Source organism: Canis aureus, chromosome 24 (genome assembly GCF_053574225.1).
Source record: "Canis aureus isolate CA01 chromosome 24, VMU_Caureus_v.1.0, whole genome shotgun sequence".
In the NCBI taxonomy this organism is placed as follows: domain Eukaryota; kingdom Metazoa; phylum Chordata; class Mammalia; order Carnivora; family Canidae; genus Canis; species Canis aureus.
This window is the reverse complement of record NC_135634.1, coordinates 46,817,609-46,832,573: the sequence shown is the minus strand read 5'-3', so window position 1 is coordinate 46,832,573 and position 14,965 is coordinate 46,817,609. Positions and strand designations below refer to the sequence as shown.

The following is a 14,965-nucleotide window of genomic DNA, read 5'->3' as shown; positions in this document are numbered from 1 at the left end:
AAGGAGGAAAAAGAGAAAAAATAAGTAGAAAACAGTAAAGACCAGAAGAAGTTACGTGCCGTTAGTGGTGTTTGAAACTGCTGTTGTATATTGTCCAATATGTGACTGTTGGGGCCCCAGAGAGGATGCCAACCTTTAAACTACTGTGGGATATTACAGACATCGGCTGACATTGCTTATATTGCAAAAGAAGATGACAACTAACACCAAACAAAATCTTTTAAAAAGGGCAAAAAAAAAAAAAAATAAAGATGCCATACATGGATCAGATTTATTTCATGTTACGTAAACGCACGTGGATTAAATTGCTCCTCAGAAGGGCAAGCTCGGATTAATTTTTTTTCCAAATCCGAAGATATTCTGCTTCTAAGACACACCTAAAAATAAAATGACCCAAGAAAGTTAAAAATAAAAATAAGGCAAAGAGATATATTTGGCGAACGTGAAGGGAGAGGAAGCAGGAATAAAAATGTTCCAAAAGAGGCAAAAGAGGATTCAGGGGAAAAAGCGTTATTAAAAAAAAGGTCAAAAGATACAATTTTACATTTCTGAAAGATTCAGGGTAAACGGGGCTCTGGATCTTTCTCACCCCTTGTGGTCTTGTGGCCCTTGTGGTCTTGCAGACAACTTATTACTTGTCTCTCATATGTATGTTGCAATTCTAACCTCGTTTGGGCATTCAATTTTGCCTTTGAAATAGTTTGCTGGATTCTTTAAAAATAAAACTAAGGGGCACCTGAGGGGCTCAGGTTGGTGAAGCATCGGACTCTTGGTTGCGGCTCAGGTCACCATCTCAGGTCGTAAGACTGAGCCACGTGTCAGGCTCTGCGCTCAGTGCAGAGTCTGCTGGAGATTCTCTTCGGCTTCCCCTCCTGCCTGCACATGCTCTCTTTCTCGAAAATATATCAATAAAATCTTTTTTTTTTTGAATCTTAAAAAAAAATAAAGTTAAATGTTCTGGTCGATTCCATTGTGCCTTTCGAGTTTGTGTCACGCTTAGAAAGGCCTTCCTCACATCAAGTTTCCAAGGATAGAATCCGTGCTTTCTTCTAATAATTGTAGAGTTTAATAGTTTACACATCGATTTCTGATGCATCCGGAATTTATTTTGGTGTGACGAGTAAGGTAAAGCACAGATGAGCAACTGTTCCTATCCCTCCATCGCTGACCCGGGCCGTTGGCTCTCATGCTAAATTCCTATGTGACTTTTACCCTCCTTCTGGAATCTGTGCGTTGCTCATGCATGATGGATCTCTGCGCCTCAATAAATCATAACTCATAAAGCAAAGATTTTAGAAACATAAGGACAATTTTACGGTTATAAAGTCGCCTTTGTGACTATATCTCAAGCTCTTTACCTACAAGGACCATACAGAGGAGCATGTATAAGAAGTGACCACACGCGAGCTACAAAGAGAACATCATGGAATTCCCACGACCAGAAATCCCAGAGTCACATTCTCTGACCACAGTGGGAATGTCCTCGTACAAGGTGAGATCGGTAATCAAGGTCAAACAAAAAAAAACATCTGCTAAGAAAAACTAACTCCGTATATTACACTATTTAGAAAATACACGGAGAGTCCTAACAGGAAAATTACTCTTTTCTGTTTTTTTTTCCTTTCCAGATGAGCTTTACATTTATTTCATCAAGTTCTAAAAAGTGATGATGAAGGCTGTATTAAACCTAAAAATGTATGGGAAGAAGTCACATTTTTTAATGTTCACTGTGCATCCAGTAGGGGATATCTCACTCTGGGGTTTCTCTTCTTTTTTTCTTTTAGGATTTTATTTATTCATGAGAGACACAGAGAGAGAGGCAGAGACACAGGCAGACGGAGAAGCAGGCTCCCTGCAGGAAGCCTGATGCAGGACTCGATCTTGGGACCTCGGGATCACAACCTGAGCCAAAGGCAGACGCTCAACCACTGAGCCACCCAGGTGCCCCTTATTCTGGATTTTCTCCCTTCGAACATATTTTGCATCTCCCAGTAAAGCCTTATAATTTTTTTTTCATGTAGGTCAGTACATTTTATAAAGCTAGCATAACTCCAGCACCAAATGCTTACTCAGGCAATGCAAAAAAGGGAAATTCTATATTCATCACATTCACAAAAATAGAAACAAAAGTCCTAAATAAAAGTCTAGCAAAAAAGAATGAAGTGGTATATAATCCAAACCAACTAGAGCTTATCATGGGAATTTTATCAGAGAGTTTTTTTATGAATAAAGTTAATAGTATCCCCTCCTTGTTGCATCATGTGAAAATAATTGTCATTTCCCCCCCCCCCCACTAAATTTAGGGGATGTATTGGGGTATCTGGCCCTGGGACATATGTATAGTTTAATCTATTTTACCTGTGGGCAACTCAGGGAAATAGTTATTTTCTCCCCAACTCAGGGAAATAGTTATTTTCTCCGGAAAGACTGACCCTCAGGTAAAAAGAAAATAAGGCATCCACGTGGCTGTGGGTTGGAAGAAATCTGACATATTATGAAGCTGCCACTACAGTGAATGCTGTTTCAAATATAAGCTGTGAATGAGAAGGCCCCAGAGAGGAGGTTCTGAATGCCAGGTACCAGGTTGCTATCAGGCTGCTTCTTCCTGGCCACCTGAGTGCTCTCATCCATCAGGGACACCCTGATGCCACCTCTGGACCGCTCCAGATCGAGCTCTGCTGATAGACCAATCTCTCGCTGTCTTTGTCCGCCTCCCCAGTGAGCACAGCTGGACCCTGACAGCCAGGGCCTTGTCAGACCAGATGATGTCTTGGGAGACCTGCCTCTGCTGCCCCTGGTGGTCATGCCTCCCATGGGGACATAGTGAGGTTGGCAGCCACCTAGGCCGAGGCTGGTGTAGACATCATATGAGTCAAAGAAGCCACCTCCCTCACCTGACATGCTCCCTCCCTGTCTGTGTCCACTTTCGCTGCTTCCAGATGCCCCTGATCCAAAGGCCTCCTTCACTGCTGACTGCTGCCTATTTTAGGGGAATTTTCATGCAAGGTCATCAAAGACACTCCCTTTTCTTTGCCGAGCCCCAAGTCATCCACAGGTCCCCTTTTAAAGGCTGAGAAAAAGATTTGGAACCCCAAGAGAATTAGGCAGAGCATTTGTCAACAAAGGCCTTTCGTTTTCTACTGTTTGCTGTGAAGACAACTATGTCCCACACCAATTCCGGATTCTCTACTGGGGAGTTTCCGTCTGTGTTACAGACTTCTCGGGCTGTCGACACAGAACACCGCAGGCTAGGCGTCCTGGACATACATTAGGTGACTGTGGTTTATTTCTCACAGCCCTGGAGGCAAGAAACCTGAGATCAAGGTGCCAGCGGGTTGATGTATGGCAGGGCCAGTCTTCCTGGCTTACAAACGGCCACCTCCTCCCTGTGTCCTCGCATGGACCTTCTGTGTGCACACGAACAGAGAGAGCGCTCCCAGGTGTCTCTTCCTTCTCTTATATGGACACCAGTCCTACCCAATTTGAGCCCTACCCTTACAACCTCATTAAACTTCAATTACCTCCCCACAGGTCCTATCTCCAAATGCTGTCACATGGGGCATTATGGCTTTGATATAGGAATTGGAGTGGGGGGGACACTAGTCCATTACACCATCCTTTGGCTTGTTTGATAAAACTTAACAGAAGTGAGGAGCCTCCCAACACACCAATTCTTGTAGCAGGAGCTTCAGACAGAAAGAGTTTCATTCATGGAAAAAAAAAAATATGTGGCCACCACCAGGTCACTTGTCTCTCATCTACACCCTTTTTATGTATCAGTGCTGGTTTTCATCCATTTTCATACAGCCCAACCTCTCATCTGCGCGTCTCTTATCCACCCTCCTCTGCCAGGCTCTGTGCCCAGAAGGCTGACTTCTAGGGGCCGCCTCACTGGGCTTCCTTGTCCTCTGGCTTCTGATTGGATCCAGCCAAAGGGAGCCCCTGGCCAAGATCCTGGGAGGGCAGGAGGGAGAGGTTGGAGTGTTGGTGCTCCTCTGCTCTTCATACCTGGCGTGGCTCTGCAGGAGCTGGTTGCCCTGTGGCTGCAGCTCCAACCAGAACCCTTTGGAACCCCACATCATAATGGGCTCCCCATCCTCCTGTTTCTGAAAACAGTCCCTTCACCCACCCCTCTTCAGCTGGCTGAGACCATTGCCAGCGGTGCTGGATCTCTGCAAGCTCCTTTACTCTCTTGCCTTTATCTCGCCCCTTTAGGGCCCCCGCTATGCTCAAAACTGCAGCTGGTTAGCACACGGCAGCCTGACCTTGGAGAGGATAATGTCAGAATTCTTGTACACCAGCATCATGTCCCCAGCCCACCCCGATCCATGCACGCTGTCTCTGCCGGGCACAAGCAGAGACCCTCTCTAGGCTCCGGGAGTAGAGGCTGCCTCATAAGGGGAAGTGAAAGTCATGTCACTTACAGGTCATGTCAAGTCAGCGAGGGTACAGGGCCCTTATTCAGGGGCTGGGGCCGGGGTGGCAGTGGACACAGTGGTCCCTCTCTCAGGGTGAGGAAGCAAGACAACAGAAATTCACCCCTCGAGCCAGGCAGCCTCGCTCTAGAATGCCAAGTCCACAGGGAGAGAGAGAGAGAGTGCAGAGGAAACAAAAGTCCCAAATGAGGGGCTTGGCACAATGGCTTGGGCATGGAGGATGGCCCTCTACTGCAACGCTCACACCACCTGCAGGGTGGGGAGCCCGTCCCTCTATTCTCACCCATGGTCCTTCACCAGATCCCCCTCCGCAGAGTGCACAGCAGCCTCGCAGCAACATTCACAGGAGGCTCGATTCAGTGTCTGATCACGGAGGTGAAACTATTTCTTTATATGAGAAATCCATTTTTCAGGAATGGAAATGCATTCCCCTTCCCTTCCTCCTCTTTTTATTTCTTGATTCTTTTACTTTTTTGTTCTGATTACATTTTGCCACCTTCGGCCCCTTCAACCTCTCTTGACGTCTGTTTGGATAGCACTTGGGGGAGCCCGCGGGTGGGAGAAACACCTGAAATGCAGAAACCTGGATCTCTTCCCCATAATTACTATCAGTCCAGCATTCCTGGCCTCTTGGTCAGTCTTCCAGGGAGGTTAAAATAATTTGTACGTCTGAGAACACATTTTACTTGCCTATAACGGCTCCAGCAGCCGCCACACATTTCCTCCCCCGCTGTCATAACAACAGTGCATCTGTTGACAGAGAGATAGATGGAAGGTCTTAAGGCATGGATCGCCCCCATCCTGAGACACCCACAAAGTGTCTTCTCTCCTTTTTTTTAAATCCAATATTTTAATTTATTTTAAACTCCAAGCTTAATTCCTCATATCCATGCACTAAACGGCCATGCCAGTTTACATAGCTCTTCTCTTCTATCTCCTTCCTTTGTCTTGCTGACCGCAGAGTCCAGATTCAGGGCCTCCTTTCCAGCCCCGAAATGCTCATGGTCAGGACCCCTTTGGGAATCTGAAGAAAGATATGGGTTCCCTTTCCAGGAATATGAACCCACAAAACTAAGCTGCCATTCCATCTCAGGGGTTCACGGGACTACGATGAAGTCTCTCCATGGGCCACCTAGGGCCATATTTTGTCGAGCTATAGTCAGATTATAACTTGTATCAGAATCCCTTGAGGTGCTGGTGAGGACAAGCATGTTCATCAAAGCAACTGAAGACCTATTGAATCAGAATCTTTGGGATGGATGCCAGGAATCCATATGTTTAATAAGCAACCGGCCGTCTCTATTCACAAAGAACTATGAGAAGCATTGCTGGGGACCTACCTAACCCCAATGCCTGAATTAATCTGATTATTTCTGGAACTATTACAATTATTTTGCTCCCAACTGACCTCTGCAGGCCAGTGCTACGTCTTATGAGTCAATACATTCATGACCTCCTCTGAGCCTGACCTTAGCTGTAGGTGGAGAAGTTGGATCATCCAATGTTTTGTCCTCATTATTCCCAAGATCAATTACTTTAGTGTATTTTAATGCCAGCTCTTATTGATGAGGTGTTTGCTCTTGAAAAAAAGAACACACCACTTGGACAGCTTTCCTTGGAGCTTTTATATTCAAGCTACAACAGTAAAAAAAAAAAAAAAAAAAAGACAGTCAAGTTTTCATGTGAGATTGTGGAGCTACCAAGACTCGTTTTCATTAAAAGTTAAGTCTTGTTTTCAGTAACACCAAATACCATTACCTTCTAAACCATACTCATCCTATTGCAAGAAGTGGTATTGGTAGATTACTTCAAATGAGAAATTTAACCAGAATATCGAGGAATAAAGAAAACACACTGAAACAGGACTCTTCAGATTTTTTTTTCCCATCAGCCTACCAAAGTAGCAGAACAGAATAAACACATCTTTTAGAGACCTGAGATCTAAAGGTGCTGCTACAAGAGGGGAATTTCTCTCAAGCTCGGTGTTTCACTATAAAAAAACATAGAAAATTTTGCATCCCTCGGTATAACTTCCCTATATTAAAAAATCACAGGTTCCCCCTCAAATTTGCAAGTTAAACAAATAGGGAGCGCTTTCACGTCCCATGAATGTGCTTCGTATTTATTTAGACTTTACACACCTCACACCTCAAGGCACATTGCTCGTGGACCAGTTTAAGAAATTTGGTCTTAAATCCGTTACATTTACGGACATTTAAAATATAATTTCTGTGTACACCTCCTTACCTATTCACCATTATACTTACTTCCACCCAAATTGTGACCTGGACCATAAACCACTATAGCAGCCGTCATTCCCATGATTTTAGTGATGAAGTGACTCCACGGCGGCCCCACCTCTGAGACTAGAGCCAGGCACATTCTTGGCATTCAGCAAATACTTTCTCATGGGTAACAAAACAAATAAACGAATTGCCAATTCACTTTCGGACCATCTGGGTGCTGGCTGACATTCACCGTCAAACCCAACGTGACTCAGAGGCTTTGTTTTAAGCGCATCTAGAATATATCATTAACAATGGCAGGGCTCGCCGAAGCTCTGGTTTTTCCAGCTCAGAGTGGGCTTTATTTCAGCTGTAGCAGGGATAGCCACCACCTTCTGTTCTCTCACATTATAATTGCTTGAGCGACTCAGTTATGGATTCTATTAACATTGCTGTCCCTGATAAGCTATATTCTTCATGGACGTGATAAATTTCTACCCAAGCTGACCTCTTTTGTGCACCGGGGCACTGTTGATGCCAAATGCAGAAAGGCTACTGGAGATCTGTTCGCAAGCAATATTTCTATTAAAACTGGAAATTGGGCAGCCCCGGTGGCTTAGCGGTTTAGCCCCGCCTTCAGCCCAGGGTGTGATCCTGGAGACCCAGGATCGAGTCCCGCATCGGGCTCCCTGCATGGAGCCTGCTTCTCCCTCTGCCTGTGTCTCTGCTGCTGCTGCTCTCTCTCTCTCTCTCTCTCTCTCATGAATAAATAAATAAAATCTTTTTAAAAAATTGGAAATTGCTCAATGGATCCATGCAAGCCCTTCTGTCGCGGGGGCTGCTTGTGGATACAAAGGAAAGCAGCTGATATGGTTCACCCATCCGTTCTCTGAATACGGAGTTAACAATTTTCAGCCACCCGTTCAATAAGCAGGCTTTACCTGGGAGGAGGGACTCTAGGTGAAGATAATGTGCAATCCTTACCTTCTAGGCAACCAGTCTAGTAGGTGAGCCCACTTGAACAATGAACGTGAGATGCTTCTAGAACAGCAACGGTGTACCGACGATAACAGAAGAACTTCGTCTCCTACCTTCTTGCAGAATGGTACTTCTCTCCGCTGTCCACACACCCTTGCTCTTGGCGCTTGTGCCCTCCCGATTTCTAGTTTCGAGCCCTCCTGCCTGCATCACCTCACCCCTCTAGACCTTCTGAAGAGCTGCAGGAGCTCTCTTTTCTCTTCCTGCTGCTGGAGACTACTACACGCTCTTAATTCATTTCTATTTTTCAAAAGATTTGCAATCTGTTTGGTATGAAGGAAACAGATTGGATGCAAGGAACCGTGTAAAGCAAGATGCTAGAGAAACGAGCTCTGAGATATTTTAGGTACCAGTAATGGCAGGGGAGCGTTTACTGAGTACTCGGGCTGGGCTAGGCCTCTCCCAGCATGCCACGTGGGTGACTTCGTGTGCTTCTCACAAGAGCCACGTGAGGAGGACGTCACAGTTATGCCGATGCTACAGTTGAGGTACCATCCAGGACAGAGAGAGCCCCTTCACCGCAGGTGTGAAGGAGCAGTCCACTGGAAAGCGCTGGCTGGCCCCCTGCGAGGCCACTTGGCAGCCACCTTCCTCCTGTGTCTTGTGTGTCTACTCTGCTTCTTGGATCGTTTCCTCACTGAATCCTCAAAACACCTACAGGAAGTAGGAATGATTGTGCACTTTTTGCAGGTGACAAAAACGAGGTGTAGCGTAGTTAGAAAAACTCCCCCACGATCGCAGAGCCATCGGGTAGAAAGAAAGTCAGGATTCCAATGCAGGTGTATCTGTCTCCAGAGCCCGTGCTCCAGAGTACTCTGCACTGGGATTGGGTGTGTGTGCATGTGTGCGCGTGCTCCCATGTGCACCTGCACCTTCATAATTACAGAACCATGCTACAAGCTAATGCAGTTTCTGGCCATCGATAATCCGTGACCCGCACAGTGTGCACCAGGGACATGTCAGGGTGCACTTTCCCCCTGCTTGCTGATCATAGAATTAATGTTCCCTGGGATTCCATCATTGATCTGGAATGCTGACCTGCAAAGGCTTAGTCCATTAAGACGGGGGAGGAAAAAGCCAACTTGTGTCACTTCTCAAATGTTCAGGGCTGGGAAATACTTGGGCTGATCTGAAGCTCATGTCTCATCCCCCAGACTCTCCCTTCTGCCCTCCCTATGTCCCTGTTTAGAAAATAAGATTCTCTGAGTACAAAGGAACCCAATTTTCTTAAGACAGCTACGACTGAAACTAGTTACAAGGCCAAGCAGAATGGAGCAGGGTCATTTCTTCTCACCGTATCTGCTCAAACCCCGAGATGGCCTAGGTTGGAGCTCTTTGAATGACAACATATTTTACTGAAGGGATTTTCAAGGGCCTTTGGGTTCTTCAAAATTTCAAAGGCTTTCACTTCATCCTCACACATCCCCCAAAAAGAAGGTTGGATTGGCGGTCTTCAGGACCACCCTCAAGGTCAATGGCTTCTAGGGGGACTGCCGGGACTCAGCAGGCAGCCGTGCCTGAGGCTGTGGTTTATTACAGCACAAAGATGCAGAGCGATGAGCAAAGGGAGAAGGAGCACGGGGTGACGTCCAGGGGGAGCCAGGTGCAAGCTTCCAAGAGTCCTGGGTCACCCCGAATTCCTCCAGCAACAACTGTGACAACGTGGGTGAAGTCTTCCAGGGACGCTCATCAGACACTCAGCGTCGGGGACTTCACTGGGGGCTGGTCCCGTGGGCACCTTCCAGCCTCCCAGGAGAAGAGCAGGTGTTCAGCCTCAACCATGCTGTCTACACACAGTGTGGGTACAGCCGGCCATGCTCGTCAGTCCTGGGGATGCTGGGGAACCCCCAAAACTCCCAGACACCAGCCAAGGGCCATCTCCCAAGTTGGCCTTCCTTCCTAGGGACAGCAGTCAGACTTGCAGCATTAACTCTCTTGCACAGTGACCATGGCTGCCTTTGCCTCTTAGGTAAGAATCCGGGCCTGTGAGGGCCCCAGGGAAGATCTACACGGCCCGCACTTGACCCTCCCCTTGTGGCAGAGCCATTGCTGAGGGAGACAGAAACAGCCCTGTAATCTCCCCAATGGCGGCTTTATGAAGCCCACACTCATTTTGGCCGGACCTCAGCCAATAGCACACCCCTTTACACACGCCACACACACACACACACGCACACACAGACAGACCACATCACTGACAAAAAACACATCCACATACCATGCACATCTCTCACACACACAAACACACACATACGCACACACTACATATACCGTTCACCACACACACTCATACACACCATAAGCATCACACACCACACATATATATGCACACATACCCACACATCACACACAAAACCCCCACATGCCATGCATATCACACATACACAAAACAAACACACACACATCATACACACAAAAACCTCACATACCATGCATCTCACATACACTCACACACACACACAAGAAACACACACACACCACACACACACATACACACCACCTACAATACACATACCCAATTCAGGTATTGGCATAAAAATTAAGAGCAGAAAAAACATTATTTTTTCATTGTAGATGACTGACTTTCAACTGTTCGGGAAGGTAAGCGCTGTAACAAAATAATCATTTTATAGTCATGTGATCACACTCAGGACTTCATGATTTTTTGCAGATTTCAGTAGACAAAATCAGGAGTCTGTCGGAGAAGGAATTGGAATATGCAAATTCCCTGATGTGGTTGCTCCACATGTGGGGAGCATGAAGGAGACAGAGCACATAAATGGCGCTTATTCTCCCATTGAAAGTGGAGACTATGACCTTTTATTCTCTTATAAGCTGATGGAACCCATATTCAGATGAAATCTGCTGTAACCATTTGCTGAAATAATTACAGACCAGAAGACTGATCCAGCCACTTGTGAAGTGATATTTTAGTGACCCCCAAGCAGAGCACAAAATGACCGGGTAGGGCGATGGGATGAGTGACGTAAGATGATGTGATGGAAGGTAAGACCACAAGAGCTGTTACTAATGTTTCCTATTCTCCAGGTGCAGCAATGGGTCTCTGTGACTTAGGAGACAGGTGCTATTCCATGTCCACTTCACAGATAGGAGGGTAAAAGCTGGCCCTCATCCCACATCATCTTACCGGGCAGACTGGAGCCCAGAGCTCGCCAACTCCCGGGGCAATGGTATTAAAAACAAAGTCAAACATCCCTTTCAGAAAAGCAGGAGACCAAATCAAATATACCTAAAATATGTCCCTACGCCTAAGTCTTCCCAGTAAATGAATAGACCGTTTGGTTGTGACAAATACTTGGAGTTTTCAGGAACAGAGTTTTGCTGTGTTGTGTTGATGAAGTGTCACTCGACAATATCACAGATATTGTCCGTTGGAGGGTCTCTATTCGCATACTAGCTGGACCTATTTTTGAGCAGGCGAAGCTTTAGAGAAGCCTTCCTAAGTAATGACTCGGTGCTGTGACAGCAGGTTGACATAGCAGGATGCTCTCCGTTGGTTTGCACAGCTTCTCCATCACTTTTATGGAGTTACACATGCTCAGGGACCTCAACTCTGGATCATCCTGAGCTTTCCAGCTGTGCCATTGTCCACGAAGCCCATCTGCTTGCCTGCACATGGACTGTGCTTCTGGCTGCATGCACTGGCTTGCAGAAGACCTGTCAGGCCTGGGGAGCAGCAGGCCCAGGAACCTGGTGATCACCTGTCAGTCCCTTCTTTCTGGCTTCTTGCTCCTGACTGAGCTTTCTGTTCGTCTCAAGACCCTCATTAAAGTTTGCCCAATTGTATCAGACAGTTTTGTCCCAAGATTGTTTACAGATGGTCCAAGAACCGAGGGAAGGCTCCAGATCTCTTCCAAGTGGAGTTTGTGTTTCTTCCTGGTGCTGGCTCTGACCCTGCTTCCTGAGGAACCAGAGCAGCGGAAAGTGGATGAGCAAGCATCACAACCCTGGCTCTGGCTTCCTACGTGCCCTGGGAGACAAAAGGAGGATGGCCCTGCAGGTGGCCACACCACCCCAAGCATCCCTGGTGATCCTTGGGCAGGTGAGATGTGGTCCATCACAGGAAGGTCCTGGGAAGTCATTCTTTATAGGACCTGAGGCTCCTTATTCTCATCTGCTGAACTGTCTGCAGTTCTGTAAATGAAGTTGATGATCCCAAGGCTACTCTGACATTTCCTGCTGTCAGACCTTCTGGCCAGGCTGAGGGTCACATCCTCCCTTTGACTCGGAGTGGCTGCCCCACCCAGGTCCTGTATGTGCTGGGTTTTCCTAGACATTTTTTAAAGATTTATTTATTATAGAAAAAGTGCATGCCTGGTAGTGGGGGGAGGGAGGAAAGGAGGGGTAGAGAGAGGAAGACTCTAAAGCAGGCTCTACGCCCAGCACTGAGCCCAATGCGAGGCTCGATTCCCCACAACCGTAAGATCATGACCTGAGCTGAAATCAAGAGTTGGACGCTTAACCGATTGAGCCACCCATGTGGCCCCCTAGACAATTATTACAGAGCATTGCAGATAGTTTCCCATGGGCTTGGTCTTCTATAACCTGGGCTTTATAGGTTGACAAAGTCCTTCTTTGCCATCGTGTTAAGCAGTTTAGAATTGCTTTAATGAGACAAACATTAGGAACTGTGATGTTCTAGTTAACAAAGAATTTCCAATATCATAATTTTCATACTCACCCAGTAATATTCAAAATAGTCATTCAGCTGCACTCCTAAATTGGAGAGGTCATCCCAGGGCATTGTGGGTTACAAGTAGGTGGAAAGTGGGCCTCCGCACCACAGCCAGCTTAAAAGTGCAAGATCTGATGGTGACCAGCACACCTGACTCTCCACCTGCACCTCGTCCTGTCCCCCTTGGTGCTACAGGGCAATGCGCAGTTCCTGAGTGGTATCCTTGACCCAGGACACAACAGGGCTCCCACCACCTGTGAGCTAGGATGATACCATCAAGGTCACTCCTGGTGACCCGTATTCCCTCCTGTATTCCCTCCTGGTGTGGTAGGACTTGCCCTCAGCTCATCTCCAAATGTGTGGCAGCTTCAGGTTCTGGCTGGGAGACAAGCCGACAGGTGAAAGAATAAGAAGAGGGAGACAGGAGGGCCATGGTGAGGTCATCTGGGACCATGATGGGAGACACCTCAGGGGAAATGTCCAGGAAGGGGCTGAGCACAGGGCAGGTAGACGTCCGTGTCTGGGAAAGATTAGTCCCTTCTCTGGAGCAGTGAGACTGTCCATGCATGGGGGGTGGTGGGAAAGGGGACCGAGCAGAGGACCCAGAAAACACGCACGGTTCAGGGGCAAGTGGAAGACGAGGACCCGGTGGGGGAACCTCGGAGTTAAAACAAGCTGGGAGTCAGGGCTGTAATGAGAGGCAGGAAAGCCAAGGTGGAGGGGGTCTTGGCAAAAAAAGAACATGGTCGGGAGTGCTGGATGCCACAGGGATAAAGGAGTAAGCACTGAAGGCGACCCCAGCTTGCGTGGCATTTAGGAAGCGACCTTGGCCAGGGCAGGTTTAGCAAGGGGGGTGGGCGCACAGATTTAGCAGATGGAGTTGAGTGGTGGGGAGAAGCAGAGACGCCTTCAGGAGCAGAAGGAGCAAGGCTGCAGGACAAGAGCTGGAGGGCTATGCAGATGGACACGCAGACAGAGACAGACAGAGAGAGAGGAGGGAAAGAGAGATTTTGGGGCCAACGAGCCTTGAACAGGGCCTCTATTTGAAGAGGATTTGGGAATCTCTATGTTCGTGTGGCCAGTGGAAACTCAGAACTGTAGAGCCAAAAGGAAAGAACAGGTGTCCCTATGCGCAGCCGGCAGGCCTGGCTGAGGGTCGTCTGGGGTCTGCCCCATGGGTCCTCACTGCCTCCTCCTCCATGCAGGCCCTCTTGTGAGCCACTAGATGAGAGCGAATTTCCTTCTATTTGTAGTTCTCCAGACTCGCCTCTTTATACATCCGCTTAACATTAACATGGTATTATCAAAATAAATCTAAGAAATATCAAGTGCTAAGCCTTTGTGGTTACGACACACGGCAACTGAGAGGTGCTATGAGCACACACTATTGGCTGAATTGACGGAAGCTGTATTTCTTGTTGCTATGATCACCCGTAGCCTCCAACGCAGTAAGTCTTCGGGGCAGGCCTTTCAAGCGGGTGCTATGATTTCAAGATTTTAAGTATAATTTTGTATTCCCCACCTGAAGTCTGGGCACAGGGATCCTTGGGGCTCCCAGAAGAAATTCCTGAATTGTCTGTCACCTGGACTTCTTGGGGGCTTTGTCCTCAGCTGCTTGTAGATCACACCTCTGCTGTCACCCAGTGGCCTATCCCCAAGATGTGGTGTGTGAGCCCTTAAGTGAGCTCCTTTGTCTTCTTCCAATGGCTCATGACCACACTGTCCCAAACCACTGGGGAACCCTAGTGCATTCAGAAAGATATGAGGACACAATCACAGACACCAGGGAGCTAACAGCATATCGTAGCTACCTGAGTATCTGTTAGTGATGGCCCCTGTCTGGATGCCACCTGCCCAGAAGCTGTCCCTGAGACTATTCGCCTCACTCCCTGCCCCACCCTGTCCACACCGTCCACCATCCACCTGACCTGTGCTCTGGGCTCACCGCCCTCTTAGAAACTTATGTCACTGGTATTCCTGCAGGGTGATTTGTCTGCATTTATCACTAGTCTATAGACTTCCTGAAAATCGGGACAAGGTTTTATGATGCCATCACCTGACACAAAATGTATGTTCACAAAGTATGTCCTAAACGAATGCATATTGAATTATTTCCCCAAAGAGTGTACTTGCATTTGAAATGATGGGCTGTTCCTTTCCTGCCTTTCACTTGAACTCTCTCCTCTATGGCAGACGTGGCCTATTATATCATTACCCAAGCACACGGGTCCACTGATGGTCTCACAGCCTCACAAGGCCGCAAGGATGTGCAATGGCTGTGAGCCCGGGGTGTCCATCGGGTGGTGTTCTCATTTACCTGTCTGAAAGCCCGCCTTTCCTTTGTTGAGTTGGATATTGAGTGAGATGTTTAGCTGTGCCCCATGACACAGGCCATGGCTCAGTGAGAAGGAAGAGAGGAGGCTCATAAGACTAGGACCTTTGGGACCTCCTGTGACACGTGAGGTAAGGCACATGTGTGGCAACAATGGGAGGAGGAAGATAAGATTCTGGAAAAGTGCAGGCTGCCCAGCCTTGAACAGCAGGTGAGCCATTCTTTGGCTCTAGATACC

At 47.5% G+C, this 14,965-nt stretch overlaps 1 long non-coding RNA gene across 3 annotated transcripts; it reads right to left on the bottom strand.

The window, feature by feature from the left end:
- Nucleotides 1–216: 216 nt before the first annotated feature.
- LOC144296259 (uncharacterized) lies at nt 217–14,852 on the bottom strand. Of its 3 annotated transcripts, XR_013363421.1 has the most exons (6): nt 14,713–14,852; nt 13,918–14,137; nt 5,906–6,071; nt 5,127–5,186; nt 2,895–3,070; nt 217–377 (listed from the first exon to the last, which is right to left on the bottom strand). It is a non-coding gene; the product is annotated as an uncharacterized LOC144296259 (long non-coding RNA). The 3 variants fall into 3 exon arrangements; XR_013363420.1 differs by lacking the exon at nt 5,127–5,186; XR_013363422.1 differs by lacking the exons at nt 5,127–5,186; nt 5,906–6,071.
- Between the last annotated feature and the right edge of the window lie 113 nt (nt 14,853–14,965).